Source organism: Amblyomma mixtum, chromosome 3, assembly GCF_055824585.1.
Source record: "Amblyomma mixtum isolate Tamu chromosome 3, ASM5582458v1, whole genome shotgun sequence".
Lineage (NCBI taxonomy): Eukaryota > Metazoa > Arthropoda > Arachnida > Ixodida > Ixodidae > Amblyomma > Amblyomma mixtum.
The window spans coordinates 310,503,829-310,525,881 of record NC_143014.1 but is presented as its reverse complement, the minus strand read 5'-3'; the positions used below and the strand labels follow the sequence as shown (position 1 = coordinate 310,525,881).

Below are 22,053 nucleotides of genomic sequence, written 5' to 3'. Positions count from 1 at the left end.
ACAAATTTTCACATGGGACAAGGAGGGTGACACATATTTGCAACGAGCTGTACCGATCCAGTGGTAAAATAATGATGCCCTTTCAAGCAAGTCGAAAGAAACTGTTACTGCATGATAAGAAAATCCTCTAAAGATATTTTTATTTTCATTATTTGCCAGCGCGGCCAAAATTTCCTAGTGATTCATGTACTGCTGCATGGTTTATGTAGAAACAGGGTCCTCAGAAGCGCCTTCCTTGTGTGCCATTGTTTTTTGAAATAATCATATATTGGTTTCAAAAGGGTCAGGTGTTCAACAGACCTATGAGAGTTTGTACTCAAAACAATTTAGTTCTGAAGAAATTGTTCTCCCAGAAAAATTTGCACTGATATATATCGATCTCCTATAGCGAGAGGTCAAAGTGTCGCTTCTACAACAGTGCCGAGCGGAAGTAAGCTGGATGGGTCGCATTTTCTTTCGCACCGCCAGTAAAAAATCTTGCGACATATTCTCGTGGGACGTGTGGGGAACCAATCTCAATTATTCTTGCATGCAGTTTGCATTCATAGCATCATTATTCGTTAACCGACAAATGGTAGTGTGTGTAATGAAATGTTTGCAGCAGGACAAGCGCGATCGAGTGACTGAAGCTGTCAAGTCGACTTCTTGGGGAAAAATTCAGGGGGCACTTTGGCTCTCAAAGTGCTGCAAGGCGAAAGCCTTTCCTGGCGCACTGTTTGGCATTGATTTCTTAAATTGTTATTATTTTTATTTTTTGTTGTTCTTGATCTTTTATTTTTTATTTTTGTTGTTTGTTTTAATTTTTGTTTATTTAGATTTTTACTCTATTATTTTTAGTTTTTATTTTTTATTTCCATGGGTGACCTCATTACTCCGAATCCGCGCACTCTGACGGCATAACCAACTCGACCAACCGAAAAGCGTGACACCTTCTGCTGACAACCTTCTGTCGACAACGATGAGGCATTGTCACAAAAGTGGCGGGCAGCCTGTAAATTACTTTTGTTTGTATAAAACTGATGCGTCCACGTTTCTTTGCATGTGTCTCGGGAAGAGCAAGAATGCATGCACGCTTTTTCAGTTATTTAGACAACCCCCTCGCATTGCGAAAGCGGAGGCGGCTCAAGGTCGGCCCCTATACTGCCGAAGTCTTGAGCCGACCATTAGCAGGAAAGAAGTTGCGGCGTGCGTGACTGCCTTTTTGGTTGTGTTTTACTTTTTTGCGGTTTCAAGGTCACCGAATCCAGAGTCGAAGCCTAGGGCTTCTTTTTAGTTGTGTGTTAATTTTTTTCTCCTTCAAGATGGCGGCCATGCAGTGTCAAAGTGTTTTTTTTCGACGCCGACTCTGTGGCGCCGCGAGTGCCTCGCCCGCTAGCGCCCGAGGACTTTAAAAGGGGGCCGTATGGACATGAACTTCAGTCCACTCGTCGGTGGAGACGCTGCCGCCGCGAACTCCCGGGTCTCCGAGCCGCCACACCGCATCCTCGAAACCGCAAGCTGCTCTGGACGGACGTCGCCTTTGGGGGCCGCACTGACTGCGTGTTTGTGGATGGACAGCAGCCGCGCTTCCCGGTTGACTGTATGTTTGTTCCCCTTCTGAACTTTTATCGACTGTAGCTAATTGGCCTCACTTGTGTTCTGACCTGTGTAGAGATATTCAATGTACAACTTAATTCAGTGTATTTACTGCTATGGGATTTCCGCAATTGTTTTGTAGAATGTACATTACGAGTCTGTGAAAGCTGTCGCCTTCTTCAATCGAAGCTATAAACGTTGTTTTGTTGTTGTTACCTCTTAACACGCCTCGGTCTCATTCACTACGTTTGCTTACCGGCTACGCCGGGCATGGCCACCCCCTCCTGTCGTTGTCAGGATTCGGTGATGACGTCGCGTAGTCACCGAACCCTTGACAGGCATTAAAGGCCTTAACATCGCACGTGCAAGCCTGTGCAATAAACAAAGGTGCGACAACTCAGCAGTTTGTCTAAAACCAGGAGTCTTGGCAAACCGAGCACGCAGCAGGACCCGCAGCCGCGATCGGATTGCAGCTGCTGGAACCCACGCGGCGGCGAGCTTATCCTGCAGCAGTTGCGCTCGTCGCCGCGAGTGGCGCTCCCGTCGGCGCCGGTGTTGGCCGTTCTCCGCATTCTCAGCTACCGTTTGCTCCGCCATGTCACTAAGCCTCTCCTGAAGCAACAATCTTGGCCTCTCCACGCATTGCGACGGTTCTCTTGTTCCTAACCTCATCTCATTATTCTTTTTAATTTGTTGCTTACAATTGAGGACTTCGATTACAAAAGCGTACAGCTGTAAAGGATAAAATTTCATAAGCAGCAAACACGCCACCAAAGTTATTGATTTACAGCGGAGGAGAGCAAGAAAGCACGGACTGAAAAAAATGGCAGTTTTCCCTCCGCTCGTCTATTTGCTTCCGAGCGCTTACATTTAGTCCTTGAAATCTGTACAGTACTGCCTCGTCCCACAGTTAGCCTTTTCGCTGGCCAAACTGTGTCTCGGGGAACTATAACGGCTGTCGTTACTCCCGAAAGGAAAGCATGCAGACGCACTCTTCGAACACAAATTTTACTGAACGCGGTAATTGCCAGCAAAGATACTTCACACAAAAGACAAAATCAGTTGGCGCCAGAGACGATCATCGGTGGCTCGACCGAGTGCTGTCCACTGCGGCTTTACTGGCCACCGTGACGTACGTTGAATCGTATTCGACGTACGGCCGCATTAACGCAGGCGATTTCTCGGCCGCCCAGTGGCGCACCGTCAGACCGGCCCGAAGGAGCGAGTCCTTGATGGTGTCCTCGCACGACACCAGCGAAGGAAAGCGCTTGGAGGACAGCGTGTAATACGGGTTTCCCGTCACGCCGCACACCACCAGCATCCCGCCAGGCTTGAGCAGCGCCGCCAGGTTGCGGATGGCGTGCCGATGGGCCTCCTGGTCCACCGAGCCGCTGTCCAGGCAGAGGCATGCGACCACGGCGTCGAACTGCTGGCCCCGGCGTCCGTCCAGGAACACGCCGGGCTCCGCGAAGTTGCAGAGGGTGACGTCGCGGACCGCTCTCCGCGTCCTCGCGCTCACCGCGTACGCGCCCTCCTGCAAATTTCTGGCGTTGACAGAGAAGACGAGGCGAGAACAGCAATCAAGGCTGCCTCAGGCGCCCCGGTGACCTTCCAAGATCACAGAAACGCTGTGGGTTGACCAGCAACCCCTGGAGTTTGTCGTGATCGGGCAGACAGTACAGAAGCGTATACTTACCTCGAAACCTACGGGAAAAAAGAAACGAGAAGCAGAAAACAGAACTCACTTATCGCAACTGTCCTATACAAAAGTCTGCTTATGGGGTTTAACGTCCAATTGCGACTCATGCCATGAGGGGCGCCGCAGTGGCGGGCTCCGGATAATTTCAACCACCTGGGGTTCTTTAACGTACACTGACATCGCACAGTACAAGGGCCTCTAGAATTTCGCCTCCATCGAAATGATACCGCCGCGGCTGTGATTCAACCCGCGTCTTTCGGGTCAGCAGCCGAGCATCATAACCACTGAGCCACCACAGTGGCTTCTTCATCGCATAACTCGGTATTCGTCACCGCACAGGATGAGTACACGCTGTAACCCAACGATGACCCATAACGCAGTGTACGTGTTAAAAGTAGCCTGTCGTCAAGTAGGCATGCCCCAATAACTGGTTTTAGGGACACCACGTCATAAAATTCATTCCCTTATAAAATTCAACCTTTGGAAAAGTGCCCACCGGTGAAATTATGCAGAAATCTGGCAACTGAACGTTCAGCAGAGCAAATTACAACAAAGGCTAGGCTCTACACCAGTTGGCATGGCACAGTCACGGAGCATGAAATATTTTCACCTATACCAGAATCCAAGCATATCGCGTCCCACTGCATGCATCCAGTTGCAAACACGCGGCAAACGACACTGCTATATTGCAACAACAATACGAGGTTTTCAATGGAGGAACTGATTCTTTAAATACTAAAATGCTATATCTCTCATTGCACTAGGTAAGCTTGCACCAGCAACAGCAAAGTTAGTGCAGCATGGAACCACACACACACACACACACACACACACACACACACACACACACACACACACACACACACACACACACACACGCACACGCACACACACGCACACGCGCACGCGCACGCGCACACGCACACACACACACACACACACACACACACACACACACACACACACACACACACACACACACACACACAGGAAGTGAGAGAAAAGTCAGGCCGGAATGAAACGCGAGCATGCATTTGCTGTACTTTTCAGACAGATATTCCTTTCCAACGGTTTATGGGTACACACTTCCGCATGCCTTTAAAGGTGCACTGAAGAGGATTCTGAACTTGTCTTTTTGCCGCGGGAACTCGATCTACACGTTCTGAGCATTCTTAGAAACTGCGACTTATTGCCCTCTGTGGCCGATTTCCTTAATTAAATCGAATTAACGTCCGGCTCCCACCTTTATTTTTTTAATTCTCCGCGTACGGTGGGCGGAGTCGACCAACGCGTGAAATGCCTTTCAGCCAGCTCCGTGGAGGCTTTGATTTCACTTTATTTTGTTTTTTAGGTTTCCATGAATAAATAGTTCCATTCGCAGATAATATAGCCGCAAAATAAGCCCGCAGAAATAAAAATACGCGCGGACTATTTGCTACTACGGACTACTACGTATTACTCCGCCGATGGCAGAGCGGCAAGCCGCCACGGGACTGGGTGAAAGGCGCTCCACGCGTTGGTCGACTCCGCCCACCGTACGCGGGAGAATTGAAAAAAAAAAAAGGCGGGAGCCGGATGCTAATTCGATTTAATTACGGAAATCGGCCACACAGGGCAATAAATCGAGGTTTCTAAGAATGCTAGGAACGTGTAGATCGAGTTCCCGCGGCAAAAAGACAAGTTCAGATTCCTCTTCAGTGCACCTTTAACACAGAAACATGAATCAGGCTCTAGTTGTACGCTGCAGCGGGAAGCAGGCTGGTAAAATATTTTGTCTTGTTCACAGGCGCTGTTCGCGCTTCATTCTGACTTGACTGAACGTAGCCTCAGGCAATGCTATATCAATACAACCAAGTCACAAGGGGCCATCGTAGCTGCTGGAGCTTCCATCAAACTTTACAGAGAAGAAAAGAGCAGTCACCGCTAGAGACCGGACAAATGATCCATTTTTTTTTTAACATCACCTAAGTTCGGTTCGCGTCTGGAAAACGCCAGAGGGCTCGTTATAGCTGACATGTAGGCAGCCAACCGCGAGCGTATGTTTCGTACGAGAGGGTTTGTCGATTTGGCTTGGAGCATGTTCCCCGCGATTTCAGGTTTTGCTGAAACGATGGCAAGCCCGTCTACGGGGTTGCTATATACGAAAGCTTAGTCCGATGATGTAACGACTCACTTAAGAAACGATAAAAGAGCGCAATTAAACAGGGATAAGGCATCCACAAGACGGTACCCATCCTATCTTGTGCGTGGCGTATGCTTGCCCTGTATAACTGCGCTGTTTTTTGCTTCAAAATGAATTAACGAGTTTCAAAATTTGGCTGTACAGAAGTAGCAATAAAAGCTATGGTCATAAAATTTGAAAGGAATATTAAAGATAGACGGAGCTTGCACTACAGTCAAAAATTAGTTTTAAATTTTGAAGCAGTTTTTTTTTATTTTTGTTTTTACTTCTTTATACGTTTGTACCTTTTATTTAACATCTACTACCCACAGGGTGTTCCAATTTTGTACAAAGGTAGCAACAAATGTTTCACAGATGTGGAACTAGAATTATGTTCCGACAACAAAAACTAGACTTTTTCGTTTTTTTGCTTTTGACGATGCATGAAAACTGCCACTTATGACCGGTCTTTTTATGCTAGAAAAAATAAAAATGCACCTAGGCTATTGATCCTAGTTCCAGTTATGTAACTGGCAACAATTAACACCTCAGAGAAATTTTGTTTGCTTGTGCCCTATAGTTCCCGAGAAAAAGGTACACAAACATCCAGAAATGTTTTGAGAAAAATGCTGGTAAAGTCTGAAAACATTCTTATTATTCAAAAATTCCCTGGGCTGTAGTCTTTTGAAGTAGCAGCATCGCCATACCCTTTCTTTTTGTTTCTTCGGTCCTTTCCTTCCTGTTTCGCTTAAGATCTCAGCTTGAAATCATTTTTTTTACCCTCCGTCTGTCTATAGATGCTAGCGTTGACACGGTGGCTCCCAAATGTTTCAGCACCCTTACTCGTGCTACATTTCCATCATTAAAGCATGTAATTGCATCATCGACAGCTGTCTCAACTGTCTTGAGACTGGCAAAGATGGTTTCAGGACACCTCACCCAGAATAATTGTTACTGCATCGACAGCACAAGGGGACAACGTCAAAGATTAGCGCGCATCAATAAACAGAAGAGCAACAGAACGAGCCCTAGTGGCTTACAAATGAACTACTCACAAGAATAAATTCAAAACCGAAACCGAAACCTTCAGAGCATTGACTTTTTGCACGTATCGGAAACGAAGAGGTTACGTCGAGATCACAGTGTCGAGATCACGTGCAACAGTGTTCTGAAAACGCTTCAGGCCATCAGATTTTATTATCGTTATGGCAAGCTCCAACAGCTTATATTGCTTCGCAACAAAGCCATTTGTCCAAGTTTGGGAGTAAGCTAATTTAGTTTCGGAAGCAACCGAACATGCTAATTTCGCCCCTGCACACACAGCTTGACCAGCGTATCGAGTCCGTGCGTGCACCTACAGCTGTTGTATCTTTCTCTAATCAAGCCGCCGCGGTGGCTCAGTGCTTATCTGAAAAAAAAAAAGCTGCGTCTTTGCTTACAATATTTTGAATTATATGTGCGTGCCTACTTTCCACCTGTTAATGTCGACTGACTGCGTCTTAAGCAGGACGCGGTTTCAAAGAATTGTGGCGAAAATCAACCGACGCCGGGCTCTGAAACGGTGACGTTGAAAACCGCGGATGCGCATTGCACATTACAGTAAAGGAATCGAATTACGCAGCTGGTCGAGGGTCTTGTGCGATTATATTGCAATGCACGAAGCTCCTGGCGTCGGCGCGAACGAAAGTTCGCACTGTCACAGAAGTTTGTCAACACACGTGCGCACTCACCGCAAAATAACCGCTCGCTACCCTACCAGATGAATTCGCGTCCACCTGGGAATAAAATAGCCTTGATAATGCGTGATGCTTGAACTGGTGCTTTAATGCGAGCATTAAAACGACAACAGCACACGGTCACGGTTCGACTTTCCAACCCACTTTCGAGTGCCGATTATTGCGATCATCAGCGCCAGACTTCAAGCGAAGCTGAGGACGCGGTAGGAGTAAGCTGGCGCTTATTGAGAGCACCTACATTTGGTCAAAGATCAGCTGTGAAAACAACGCAGCAGCTGAAGCTTGCCTGTTGAAATTCCACTCGCAAGAAGAAAGTACGCATAGCAAACGATGCACCACATGATGCACCAGCTCGACGAGCTCGACTGAGCCAAGATGGAAACCGGAAGTTGTGGGCGCGGTGTTGCCAGACCGCCAAGCAATTTCGCATATAGTCTATTAGTGGTCGAGATACACCCACTTTTCCTGTGAACGTGTCGAAGAAAAAGGACAAAAAAATGTTTTTGAAAGAGCGAATACCCAAGTGTAATATATATTCTGAAAATAAAGAAATTCTCTATCAGATGATTGAAAAATCTCACAACTGAATTTTTTGACCAAACAAAGTTTCACCCCACCTTAAGCCGCCCCCATATTTCGAGTCCATGATTAGCGACTCACATTAAGCACGGTCGTGGGCGGCGCCAATTTTGTTTCGCCCCGCCGTGGTGGCTCAGTGGTTACAGCGCTCGGCTGCTGACTCGAAATAGGCGGATTCGATCGCGGCCGCGGCGGTCGAATTTCGATGAAGGCGAAATTCCAGAGGCCCGTGTACTGTGCGATGTCAGTGCACGTTAAAGAACCCCAGGTGGTAAAAACTTTCGGAGACCTTCACTACAGCGTCCCTCATAGTCTGAGCCGCTTTGGGTCGTTAAACCCCAATAAGCTGCTGCCAAGGTGCAAGGTGCTGCCATTGCCTTGCATTGCATAGCATGCACGCATGATTTGGCAATGGCAAGGTGCTGCCATTGCCAAATCGTGCGTGCATGCTATCAGTACAAGTTTTAATCAGCAGGTTCAGAGGCTAAGAAGTACGGGCTTCCCAGATGATGTCTTATTACTTGCTTGCAGTAAGATAATTAAAAAGGTCAAAAGGCAAGAACCACAGGAACCATCAAAAAAAGAAAAAAAAATTCAGGGGACACTTTGACTGTCTAAAGCGCGTAGAGGCGAAAGCGTTTTCCGCACCACTTTCGCTGCTTCTGTGGCACTGGTGGCGTCACATATAACCGAGTACTAATTACTAAGTGATGACAAATCACTAATTAATGCTTAATTACTGATTAATGCCTGAATGCTAATTCACTGCTAATTAATGGCGCTTAAGTTTCGCCTTTACGAGTGGAACGCGACAGCATGTTGTAGCGCTGCCAGGGAGTCCACGGAACGCCACCACCCGTTCGGCGCGATGCCTTATGCCCTTTGAACGCAACGCTTTTTGAGGAAAGCAAATGGCGCAGTAATTCTCTGTCATCTCGATGGACACCTGAATCGCACCGTACAGGAAGGGCGGAAGTGGGAGTGAAAGAAGACAAAGAGGCCCCGTAATGAAGAAAATGAAAATTGTATTTGAGGAAAGGAAATTACGCAGTAACTGTCTCGCATATCTCGATGGACAGCCGTCAAAATTCAGGGGGCACTTTTTTGACCTAAAGTGGGGTCACTGATGTGTGGTTAAGATGTTAAGCTTCGCCTCTAAGAGTGGAACGCGACAGCGTCTTGCAACGCTGCCAGGGAGTCCATAGAACGCCATCGCCTATTCGGTTCTACGCCTCGCTCGTCGGTAAATTGGTTTTTGGGGAAAGGAAATGTATCTGTCTCTCATACCTCGGTGGACACCTAAACCTCGCCAGGAGGAAAGGGAGGAGGATGGGAGTGAGCGAAGACACCGTGTTCACTTGACGCGCCTTTGTTCATTCCAAACCATCGCGCTGGCATGGCGGAGTGGATAGCATGCATGCTCGTCTCGCACGCCGAAGACCGGGGTTCGATTCCCGAGCTAGACCAATTTCCTATTCGTTTTTATTTATTTATATGGCCTGACTAGAAAAGTTAATTAGGCTAATTGGATAATTAAGCTATTAACTAAGCTCAGTCGCACTTGGAGCATCACTATACGATCCCTTCAATCGGTTGCATGGTTACTAGCCAAAGTACAATTGGCCCCGTTTGAAATTCGCGCACGGTGACGTCACGACAGTTTCGACCAACTGAAAAGCGTGACATTTCTGTCGACAACTGCTGCTTACAACGATGAGACATTAAAGGCTTTCGCCTTAAAAAAGAAATTAGTGTTCTACCGTACATTCGACAAATGTCACACCGTTTGAAGCAAGTAGGCAGCAGATATAGCATTGATGTTCTTTTTTCTGCACCAAACAAGCTCGGCAAATTGTGCGCCATTGTAGATAGAAGGGCCAGGGAAGAGGAAAAGAAACGAAGAAAAAAAATGCAATATTAAGCATGACCTGAGGTTTGTCCCTTGTGCTGAAGGGGTTGTGTATAAAGTGCAGTTCACGTGCGGGAAGACCTATATAGGTCAAATAGGAAGGTGCGTGAACAGCCGCCTAAGAGTCCACAACACTTCTTTGAAAGGGGCTCCGTCGTCAAACTTGGCCTTGCATTACAGGAACTGTCCCGGAATAACCAACACGATTCTTCTGCAAAATCATGAACCTCGATTTTTAATGAAACTAGGATCCTGTACAAGCACGAAGAGAAACGAACAAGGGAGGTCAGTGAAGCGCTTCATATCCACAAAAACAGTGACTCGTGCGTGAGCATCCCCTCTCTAACAGTTCATGACTGTGAACTAAAGTATCTCGATCCAGGTGATCGACGTATCACTATGGCGTTGGTGTTGCCATGCGCTCTTGGTTGTCGATGGAGTATGTATATTGCGTGTTGTTTTTGGTAAACTTTCAGTTGATAGTCAGCGCCGGTCCTGTTGTCTTCTTTCTTTGTCCCTTGTCTCAGCGCTTTTTCCCAGCAGTATGTGCCAACTAGCTCAACTCTCCGTTTTATTGAAACCCCAATAAACCAAACCAAACCAAAACCATTTTGATTCACGCGAGGGAATTTCGGACTTTACAAGCTCACTGCTGTTCTCACGTGTGGTCTGCTCTGCTGCATTTACTGTCTTCTTGGCACTCAGTCGCCGCCTGCGGCGGAGCTGGCATGAGAACTCTTGCTCCAAATTAATTTGCGTGATCTTTTTAGTGGCTTAAACAAATACGAGCAATTTATTGATGATTTCAGTAAATTAGATGTGGAAACACTGAAAGGCAGGGAGAATAGAGGACGTCCGCCGACCTCGTTCGAGCGAGGAAATTAATGTCGACGCCGTGGCAAAAAAAAAAAAGTTGTGCTCTGAAGCAGTGGTGTGAATCTCTAAAATGCCTTACCGGCGCTTGAGATTGGATTTGTGTAAGCAACGAAAGCTCTTCGCGAGCCTATTCAAATCAGGAGAGTTTCATCCCGATGGGTGGCTCACTATTTGGGAAATGAGCGAGATGGCCTGCCTTTTGGCTCAGGTGGAGCAGCTGTCGACAAAGCTAATCCTGCCTGTACATAAACATCGCCATCATCGACACGTCTTTTGAATAGAGCTCGTCTCATTTGACGAGGCTAGCTGAAATCGGAGCATGTGAGCAGGCCCGAATCTACCAGTTTCATCGGAAAGGTCAACTGACGTTTTGAATTTTTTCCAACGAAGATCCATCAGCAGTGGTGAAGCGGCCCCTAAGTGTCGACGAGATAAGGTGGCTACTTTCTTCGCCAAAAGCGGCGTTGTCCCAGCAGTTTCTCAACTGGGATAAAATAGTGTTACTGAAGAGTGGTGCACAGCAGGACGCCTACCACAAGTGCTTCACAATAAGCTGCAAGAACGGCAGCAACGAAGAGGAAATTTGGCGCACTTTGCAGCGTGACATGCCGTGCGCGCACACAGTCAACATCTCCATTCATTTCCTGGAAACAAACGAAGCTATATATACAACTTATGGCTCATCTTTCTTATTGGTCCTGACCTCGCCCGCAGTAATTATTACGGCGAAAGTCTTTAATGCCTCATACTGTCGTGACCAAGACGTGTTAGCAAATGTGTCCGCGTTTCGGATGCATGCCTTATAGGGGCATATGCCAATCAATAGCCAATCGATACTTAATCGGGTGGAATCGAAAGGCATCGGAACATGATATAAATGGATTTCATGATTATATCATTGTTCTTAATGACTAAATGACTGATTGGTAATTATTAGTAGTTAAGAAGTGGGACTGTGCACTGCGCCTGTACCTTAACTAATACTATTTAATCAGTTTACTAGTTGAGGTCACGTTAACTCTCACTAACCATCTAGTATCACGAAATGTGCAAGTGAAGCTTCACTATCATTAACCATCATTAATAGTTAGACGTTTCTAAACGTTGTGTTGAACATTCTAGAGAGTTCCATCACTTGATAGGTGAGTGACAGGACATGATGGATGGCATTAGAACATTGGTAAAAAGCAATTAGCCTAATTAACCTTTCTAGTCAGATCACATAAATAAATAAAATCGAGTAGGAAATTAGTAGAGTTGGGGAATTGAACCAGGGTCTCCGGAGTGCAAGACGAGTATGCTAACCACTCCGCCATGCCAGCTAAATGGTTTGGAATGAACAAAGGCCCGTCTAGCTAACACGGCGTCTTCGTTCACTCCCTTCTCTCTACCTTCCCGTTACGGCGAGGTTCAGGTATCCACGTAGATATGCGAGAGAGATACATTTCCTTTCCTCAAAAACCAATTTACCGACGAGCAAGGCGTAGAGCCGAACGGGCGATGGCGGTCTGTGGACTCCCTGGTAGCGTTGCAAGACGCTGTCGTCTTCCACTCTTAGAGGCGAAGCTTAACATCTTAACCACACATCTGTGAGACAAGCAGCAACACCGCGCTTGAGGCTTTCGCCTCACCGCACTTTAGGTCAACAAAGTGCCCCCCTGAATTTTTTTTCTTGTTCCTAAATACGGTAAGAGATGCTCAATATGTAGATATGTATCAACAAGCCCAGAAAGCCACGCTACAGATTCTCAAGGCCAGATTCAGACGCTGCTCACGACGCTCGGGAGAGAGAAAGACATACCCAACAATTCTGGACAAAAGCATCTTTGAATGGGGTATAACCATCAGTATATCCGCAGCTCTCCCTTTCAGAGGCTTGCATTTCTTTGCTATTCAATCAAAAGCGTTCCCCATTGGTCTTCTATGGCAGCCTTAACTGCTCGATGCGAGCGCTGGAAAGAATTTAATAGAAAGATTCTGCGACACATCGGAAGAATAGACCATTATTTTCAATATTTCCATAGCAGTGCCTTACAATTTTGCAATATTCAAACTTTTTGAGCAAGAGTGTTGGACATGGAATGAAAAGGAGGCTATCAAAAATGGTGGAAACGAATGTTATGGCTATAAGAGCTGCAAAGTCCCGACTCGCCCGTGCCAGCGCCCCTCTCCGCTTACTGTACACGGGCAACGGCAGCTATCCGGAGCCGGCTTTCATGCTTTCATGCTTTAACCGGTTGTCATGCTTTCAGCATGACAACTGGTGCGCAACTCATCTGAGCGTCGTACCGGGCTCCCTCTTGGGCGGCCTGTCGCTCGGCGAACAGCGTCCAGTCCTTGGCGTCGGGTGCCTGGTCCATCCACTTGCGCACCTCGCGCACGTTCACCGGCACCAGGTCGGCCATCACGATGCGCCCAAAGGACAGCGAGGCGGCCATCGCCGTGTACACGGTGGGGCCGCAGCCGACCTCCAAAAGATCGCCGCCCGCCGCCGCCATCTCTGCGGAGAGAAGCGAAAGAAATTAGGCAGTGGCTTAGCTCTGGTTAAGCCTGGATATACAAGCGAATTGCTGCAGTTGTGCTTGGATTGACGTCATAGCTGTCGCAGTTGGCGCACAATGCGCTGGGAGCACCACGATAACGGTGGAGGCGTTCGGCCGTCCACACACTTCCTGTGCGGAGGCGGAGCAGGAGACGCGCGAGTAGTGAATGCAGTGCTGTCTTCGAAGGTTTCTTTAGAGACATGTACTGTGGTGTTCATTGCTTTCGGGTGTACACCAAGATATGTGAGACAGGCATTTGCTTTCCTCAAGAGCAATTTTCATTTCCTTTCAGTTTTATTAAGGCCCTTACGGCGCGGTTCGGGTATCCACCGAGATATGAGAGACAGGTGCACTGTTTGTATTTTATTTATTTTTTATTTGTGCCGCGTGTGACGTCACTCGGTTTCGCGCATGCGCAGCTGTGGCAAATCTTGGCTCCGACGGCTCACGCGAAGCGCGGCTGTGGTGCGGGTAGTGAAACTTTTCGCTTCAAAACACCACGTCAGATGCAGTGCCCCGAAAGCAGTCTGTCGGTGTTCATATACGGGCTCATTACAGACGGTGTTTCGCCTAAGGCTGTCAGCAATTTTTAAAATGTAGGGTTTTTAGTTAGAAGGCCGCTTTTCTCGGCTTAGCATTGTCGGCGGTGTAGCGCATCAGAGTAGAGTTAAGACTATGGTTAACTAATACTGAATAGCTAACTTTTCAACTATTGCCGCTAGGCTACTTATTTACTGACCGGCTTGTAGCCCAGCGTAAGCAATATCCGTACCAGTTTTTTAAATTTAGAAAATACCATTCTCATCACCGCTGCAGCGCAAGGAATTTTAGGGCCGCACACGGCGAAAGTGAAACCGCGCGGGTATACACACGGCACGCGTAAGGAGAGAGTAAGGGTACAGATATGCCTTTATGGGACGAATGAGCGGGCGGGCACCGTTATATGGCGCATAACGAAATTTCGCCACGCTTTCTCATGTCCCACAAAATTCCGATCGCGATACATTAGCGTGTAGAAAATCGCTAGACGCACGGCATGCGCTACTTGTGGCCACGCATGGCGTCGCTGTGATGCTGTCACTCCGTCAGGAACAACTAATTTATAGTCCAATTCGGCGACCAAGTCGGCGAAGCATCCTGGACAGGCCGAAATAGCGGCGCTAAAATTTTCGCTGAGTCCGCGGCGGCTATTGGGCAACGAGGTCACCACCCGGCTTGCATTACGCGTGTGGCGTTGGCGTAGATTGTATCGTCGGGTGTCGATGCGCTGTTGGCCCGTAAAGAGAAACTAAGGGCAACCTCAAGCAAATATTGATTTTATTAAAAATTGTTTGTTTGTTTTTTTTTCTTGGCATGCATCGATGTTTGTCCGGGAGCAAATGACACGCCGAGAAAATTGGATTTAAATGTCTTCTCGCCAGTCTATTGAAACCCGCGACGTCCTTACTGAAAAGGGCTGGTTCTCACCATTTCGAAGCGAATGACGGCGTAGCGTATCCTCTGAGATCAGCGCACATTTTTTTTTCTGTACGCAGAAGTAGGTCAATCCCAACGAAGCTGGTGGCGAAGAAGCTTTGACTTCTAAGTATCGATGAGGCGTTGAAGATCAAGGCTCCTAGTGTTGTTGCTGCGCGAAAGTAGTTGCGCTGATTGGTCCAACGAAGGCGTCTAAACCGTATTCTTGAGGAGGTGCATCGGCAGGGGCTCGCGATAGGCAATCGGCATCAGAATGTTTACGTCAGAACTACGTCGTACTCTTGGAGACGCAGGCTGTATCGAGAGAGGCGATCGGAGGGATCCTTCAAATTGGCAAGCCAGCGCAGTTCGTGTTGATCGCGGTGAACTTTGAATGGTCGTCGGTACAGAGACGGGTGTAATTCAGAGATCGCCCAGATGATGGCGAGGCACTTATCTAATTTATTCCATGCAATCATGAGGACATGAGGAAGGAGAGAACAAATTCATGGGACATTTAAATTCCGCCTTCGCTGCATAACGCGATAGCTTCTATCGCTCCCTTGAGAGGCCTGGAGTCCTCTGCATATCACTTCGGGGACCCAAACACTTAGCAGCGCAGGCCCTATAGCGTTGCCAGCGCGACCGCATCTCGCGCGCCATCTCTTGGCGCAACCTGGCTTAGTGAAATTTGAAGTTGCCCGACAGAACTACAGTGAACAGGATGATGCCCCAAAAACAGGAGCAATACTATATTTCAGTTCTTTCCCTCTTTCTTTTCTACATTTCCTGTGCCGTTGCAAAACGCCTGCCCCGAGTACAAAGTGACTAGGACCTCTAATTTATACTTACAACGCGGCGCTATACTACGCCAATCAACTACGCCAAGTTGGCACGCCAGTAGACCAATCTGCGATACTGCGTCCACCGCCAACAAACCGCCTAAGCCTACGACGCCGGATTTTCTGCATAACGGGGTCTCACTATAAAAAACTGCACTTCATCTGCATTTCACACGGCTCTTACCCCCTTACAACAAGAGCAACAGATTCAGAAGCGAAATCATTTGCGGGCATCGCGATAGAAAAAAAATAAAAAATGACGGCCCATTTACGTATCAATTAATGCTTCCGCAAGAGTTCCTTCGACGTCTACGAACAACATATTGGACGGCGCCGGGGGAGGAGTTCTACGGTGTTGCGGCGGTGAAGTTTTACCTCCGGAAACTGCACTAGTCAGTTCTATGGGCGGCGGTCCGAGGGCTGAGAAGGTGCTGAAGAGGCGATGAAGAGCGACGGAAAGGTGTCGGGGTCGGCGGCGCGATGCACGGACGTTCGAAGCTTCATCACGAGGAGGCGACGGAGAAGGGGAGCGACGACATTTCGAAGGCCCTCGAATCGATAGTCTATCGACTCGAAGGCGATCGAGCGCAGCTACACGGCCAGTTTGAATGGGCATCGAGTCAATAGTCTATCGAGTCGACGGAGCAGCCCGGAACTCTATCGAGATTTCGAGGGCCTTCGAGCGTGCCCAAGGTTGCTAGCATTGCTTCGAACGACAACAAACATGGCGGCGCCCTTCAAAGCCGGACCCCTCGCTTCGGACTGAATTCTCGTTGTTGCTGCCTTTTTCTGTCCGTTCACTGGTCATAAATGGGGCACCGGTCTTTCGCTTCGTCTCATCTTGCCTACAAGAAAACGTATAAGTGATAAATAGAGGCCGGATTTTTAGGCACTAAAAACCACATTTTAGGCGCCATAAATAGGCGGCTAAAATTGCATTTTAGGCACCTAACGGATAAAAATATGCACTATAAACTTTATCAAAAGTGCACACAGTTCCGAACTTCAGCGCGCAATATCTGCCGTAAAATAACGCAAAAACACAGCAGGAATGATTTGGGACCTTAAGCAAGGTGCGAACATTAGAAGCCGTTTTTTTTTTAAAGGCTGTCGCGCAACTTTTCGTACAATACAAATGCTTCAGCAGAGCGAAAGGGACGGTTACCAACCCTTTTAAAACACTTTGGCATACCTCGAAACAAACAAATCACCTGTCGTGTACAAAAGTAGAAACAGTGAACACCTTAACAGGAGGCCATGTATTTAGAAATAAACATTATTATTTGAGTCATTTACTCTATGGTTTGAGTGCACGAATGCGTTTTCGTATGCACGCATGACTGCCAGCTGTCTAGTGTGGCCTGCTCCACCAAGATTACCGCCAAATGCCATTTGATGAAGATGGCATGCGGCTGGGCACAAGGAACGAAAACAAGGCAGGTTACCCAGGTGGAAATTTTAATCAGTTAAACTGTTTCCAGCAGGTTTATGGAAAATTTAGAGTTGGTTTCAATTGGAACCAACTGGGAATTATTTGGACGAAACTATAACTTTCTCCGTATACTTTCCGAAATGTGGTGCCATCTTGTCGACCACCACTTTAACAGGCAAAGTCATCAACAAGCTGCCACGATAAAATGGCAGAAAATAGGAAAAAGGTTGCTTCGATATTTTCGGCTGACGTGGTTGGTATTGTGTACACAGCCGGTGTAGGTGCAGTGTTCACCACAGCTGACTGACGAGGTCATCTAATGTTGCCAGTGTGTGTTTTACTTAAAGGGGCACCGCGATGATTTCCTCAGTACCGGTTAATATCATTAAATAGATTCGCCATGCTTTCCAGAGACCAGATCAAAAAGAATTATTGAAATCGGAGCACGCAAACGAAAGTTATTCCACTCTGAAAATTCAAAATGAAAAGCTCAGGCGAAAACGCATTTCACTCGCCCATTTCACTCACCCAGTACCGAGATTGGGCGCTACCAATCAGAACCGCGCCTAGCGCACACGCAGCGGAAGCGTGCATGCAGTTGTTGCTTTGTCGGGGCTGTAGACAGCCGCGCATTTTGACGGCGTCTGCCCCCCGTGTACGCGGCGCCGTAGTCAGGGCAGGGGTGACTAATAACAAAGGAAGCTCCCGGAAGTTTCTTTTTTAGTCGGACTGGAAGGCTGTCGGCAGTAGCCCCCCTCTTCCCCAAACTCGACTCCCGTCTCCTGTCCGGCCTTTCTCCCGTCTTGGTATGGTCACAGCCGGTCTCTACGCGAGCGCTTTCTGGTTTGAGCCAACGTTTTTTGAACAGCGCTGGCCGCCACGAAGGTTTGAAGCAGAATGGAAAGTGTCGCCCCTAGCTGTATTCTTGTTAGTTTTCGTTCCCTTTCCCTGCTTATTTCCAGTTTTTGTGGCATCCGAAAAGCTTTCAGTACTCAGAGACATAATATTTTGGATCCATTTCGCAAGTATAAAGGAACAATATGCAAACTGGACGCCCAACCAATGAGAAAGGCAGCGCCCTATCTGGATGCCACCTCATTTCCGCTGCCGCAAAGGGCCGCCGCGTTGCGACACCATCGGCTCGAAACAAGCATTTCTAGCGAAGATTAAAATATCAAATATTATGATTTCGGTGATCTCATGGCGCGTTCAAGACTCACAATGTCCCTTACTCTGCATACAAAGAATAAAGACCCCATGCTTTATCTACGTCGCAGGGCACCTTTAAAACCGAAATGGATTCGAAAGCAAATAGAATCTGAAAGCAAAACCACAGCGTATTTCAGGCCCCTTTTCTGTAAAATAGGGCACTTTTAGGCACCGACGTCGGAAATAGGCATTTATAGGCACTCACGCCCAAAATAGGCATTTATAGGCACTATAAAAAGAGTATTAAACATATTGTCAACACCTAATTCGTGCTCATATGTAAAAATGGTGCGCCTACGAAGCGTTGAAAAAAATAGGCATTTGCCTAAAATCCGGTCTCTAGTGATAAATTTGCTTTATTTTTTATTTAGAGTGACGATTCTGGCGCTGCTAGGCCTAAGAGAGTCGGTTTGTTGACAGTAATGGTTCCAGTTTTGACAACCAGATGGCGCCACTAGAGGCTGAGTTTATTTTTGCGTCTCTGCTAGCATACGCTGAATTTTAGCGTACGTAAGCGTGCATACGCTCGTGGTACGTAGACAGCATAAATTTATGCTCTTTTCTCACTGTATCTGTGTACGTCGCGAGCGGCGACGTGGTGCGCACAGCGAGAAGCAGCAGCGGCGCGGCCGTTCCAACTCGCCCGGGCGTCAACAGATGAGACCAGGTCCTAGTTTTTGCGGCGAGCGAATCCGCTTCGCTTGCCGGATTTTTGAACAAGTGTGAACGCGCCTTATGACTGCAAAAAAGTGTATTTCAACATTTAGCTAAATTTCGTCAATATATTTTTGTTATTTGCGCGAAACCGAACGCATCGACAGTGGCGCCACACGAGCTTGGCGTAAGACGCGAGAACGATTTCAATGGCCATTGAGATTTGCCGAGTAGCAAGACCACAACTCCCTCGAGTTCGATGGCGATCGAAAACCTCAATAGCCCTCGACTCGATGGCCATTGAAACTGGCCGTGTGACAGGTCGGGCGGTACGGAAACTGCGGGTACATGTCGACGTGTTGGGGGTCACTGTAACTGACACGGTCGTCAGGCATTCGCCGGCGACAGACGCGGGCGACATGTCCACGAATGCCGTAGTAAAAAAAAAAAAAACGGGACGTGGTGGACGCCATACAGGAGGATAAGCCGCGGCGGGAGGTCATGAAGAAAGAGCTGCGAAGTTGGGCTGCATAGGCTGAGAAGGGGGGGGGAGCAGGAAAGGGAATGGCCACTAAAAGTGCTACCGTTCTAAAACGAGAAAAAAGAAGGGAAAAAAATAATTGTTATAGGTTGTCGAACAGTATATCCTATATACTGTGTGTGTGCATATATATATATATATATATATATATATATATATATATATATATATATATATATATATATATATATATTGATGCGGGTGGACGACGACGACAAAGAGTGATGGCACGAGTGAGAAGAGTAGAAGAGGACAACGAAGTTCAGACTGTGTTCTCGGTGCCGCTCGCAGCTGTTCTTGTCTATTTGTAAATATCTGTAAATATATTCTTTCCCGCAACATATTTGGTGGAGGTGCGGATTTCCCCTACGTCTACCGACGACGGAGCTCCGCAGCGGCCGCCAGTTGCCTTCACTCATCATGACCCACGACGCCGCCCAGCAAACCTCAGCCCCGGCCATGACATCACTCGTTCTTTCTCCCCCTCGTGACCCTGGGACATTTTCTGGTACCGACAACACTGACGTCGACGACTGGATCAACATGTACGAGCGAGTGAGTACCTACAACCGCTGGGATCCGACCCTTATGCTCGCAAATGTCATATTCTATCTCAAAGACACCGCCCGGGTCTGGTATGAGACACACGAAGACCATCTCACCAGCTGGGACGTGTGCAAAGAGAAACTCCGCGAATTGTTCGGACGGCCGCTCGGTCGAACGCTTGCCGCTAAGAAGGACCTCGCCTCCCGAGCTCAAACATCTACGGAGTCCTATGTGTCGTACATTCAAGATGTGCTGGCCCTCTGTCACAAAGTTGACGCCAACATGCCCGAGTCTGACAAAGTCGGCCACGTGTTGAAGGGAATCGCCGACGATGCCTTCAACTTGCTCATTTACAAGAACTGCACTACAGTCGACGGAATTATTAAGGAATGTCGCCGCTTCGAGGAAGCCAAAAGCAGGCGTATTAGCCAGCCGTACACACGCCTCCCCAACACGGCTGCGACTTCTTCATGTGAAGACCTGCGACACCGGGAAACTCCAGCGCCCCCAGAAAATGTGACCCGCATCATCCGACGCGAGCTCGAAGCTATGTCCCCTGCCCCCCTGCATCTACATGATGGCGAGAACCGCTTGCCTACCATCTCTCTGGTACAGGCTGTCGTCCGCCAAGAGCTTGCGAACCTTGGTTTCCAGCCCGTCAGCCCTGTACGGTCTTCACCACCACCCGAAATCACTGCGATTGCTCCTGGACGACCTTCGTACTTCACTCCACGTCGGCGAAACCCTAACGATTGGCGGACAACCGACGACAGGCCCATTTGTTTCCATTGCCACCGCATTGGCCACATCTCCCGCCACTGTCGAAATTATTGGTCCCGTCGCAGCACATACCGTCCTCTCAGCTCCCACCGCGACGACGAACAGCCCAGCCACTACACGCCCCCTCCAGCTCAGCACAGTGCTACAGTCGACGGCCAGATTCCCCGCTCCAGCCGCTCCCCGTCCCCCCTGCGTCGCCAGTCTCGTTCGCCCCAACGCCGTCGCTCCTCTCCTGGCCCCTACGGACGCTCGCAAGCGGAAAACTAGACGCTGCAGTGTCTGGAGGTGATGCTGCAGTACAGCCCCAGTCCCAAAATCCTCGATTAGCCCTTCGCGCACACCATAATTTGCTCGCCATTCATGTCGATGGAGTGCCTGTGAGAGCCCTGATCGATACAGGCGCGCACGTATCCGTCATGAGTTCAGCCCTACGACTCCGCCTCCGAAAAGTACTGACCCCTGCACCCAAAGCCGTTCTCCGCGTTGCCGACGGCGGAACTGCTCATGTTGTTGGACTATGCACAGCCCGTGTGACCATATCCGGCCGCCATACATCCGTTCTGTTCTCTGTTCTGGACCAGTGCCCTCATGAAGTCATTCTTGGCCTCGACTTCCTGTCTGAGCATTCAGCCCTCATTGACTGCGCCACTAATGTTGTTCAGCTTGACCTTCCTCTTTCTGCTGAGTCGCCGTCCCCAGTTATCCACCGTCTATGTGCTGTCGACTTTGTCCGTCTACCGCCTCAAGCCGCAACTTACATTTCTTTCTCATCTGTTCCCCCTGTACCTGATGGTCACTACGTAGTCACTCCGGAACTTGACGTCGCCCTGACGCGCAGCATTGCGCTTCCACACATTGTATTTACAATGTCGGCCAATCGAGCGTGCCTTCCGGTCCTGAACTTCGGTTCATCCATCCAACCGCTCCCGCAAGGCATCTCACTCGCCACGCTGTGCCCTGCTGCCGAATGTGTGATATCAGTGGTGGACAGCTGCTTACCTTCCACTCAGCAATGCCGGTTGCCTGCGGCCCCATCAACAGCGAACCCAACGGACGACTACGCAGACATGATCGCTTCTGACCTACCGCCGATGGAAGCTCGCGATCTTCGGTGCCTCTTATCATCTTTCCGCGACATCTTCGACTTTGATAGCCGTGTTTTGGCTCGGACCTCTGTGGTGACGCATCACATAAACACCGGTGATTCCGCTCCTCTCCGCAGACGTCCGTACCGAGTGTCCAGCGCCGAACGCACCGTCATAAATCACGAGGTGGACAAGATGCTCGCAAAAGACATCATCGAGCCCTCGTCAAGTCCTTGGGCTTCACCAGTCGTCCTGGTGAAAAAGAAGGATGGCAGCTGGCGCTTCTGCGTTGATTATCGGCACCTCAACCGCATCACAAAAAAAGACGTATATCCACTCCCAAGGATCGATGATGCCTTAGATTGCCTCCACGGCGCCAAATATTTCTCTTCAATTGATCTTCGATCGGGGTACTGGCAAATTGCCGTTGA

The 22,053-nt window shown here is 48.5% G+C and overlaps 1 pseudogene across 1 annotated transcript in view; it reads right to left on the bottom strand.

Annotated features, from left to right (window-relative positions):
• Positions 1-2,564: 2,564 nt before the first annotated feature.
• The window catches only part of LOC149355581 (nicotinamide N-methyltransferase-like), a 75,494-nt pseudogene continuing 56,005 nt past the window's right edge, over positions 2,565-22,053 (bottom strand). The window contains exons 4-5 of the transcript XR_016289728.1: positions 12,825-13,035; positions 2,565-3,119 (exon numbers count right to left, since the gene is read on the bottom strand). The product of XR_016289728.1 is annotated as a nicotinamide N-methyltransferase-like (transcript). The remainder of the gene's footprint in view (positions 3,120-12,824; positions 13,036-22,053) is intronic.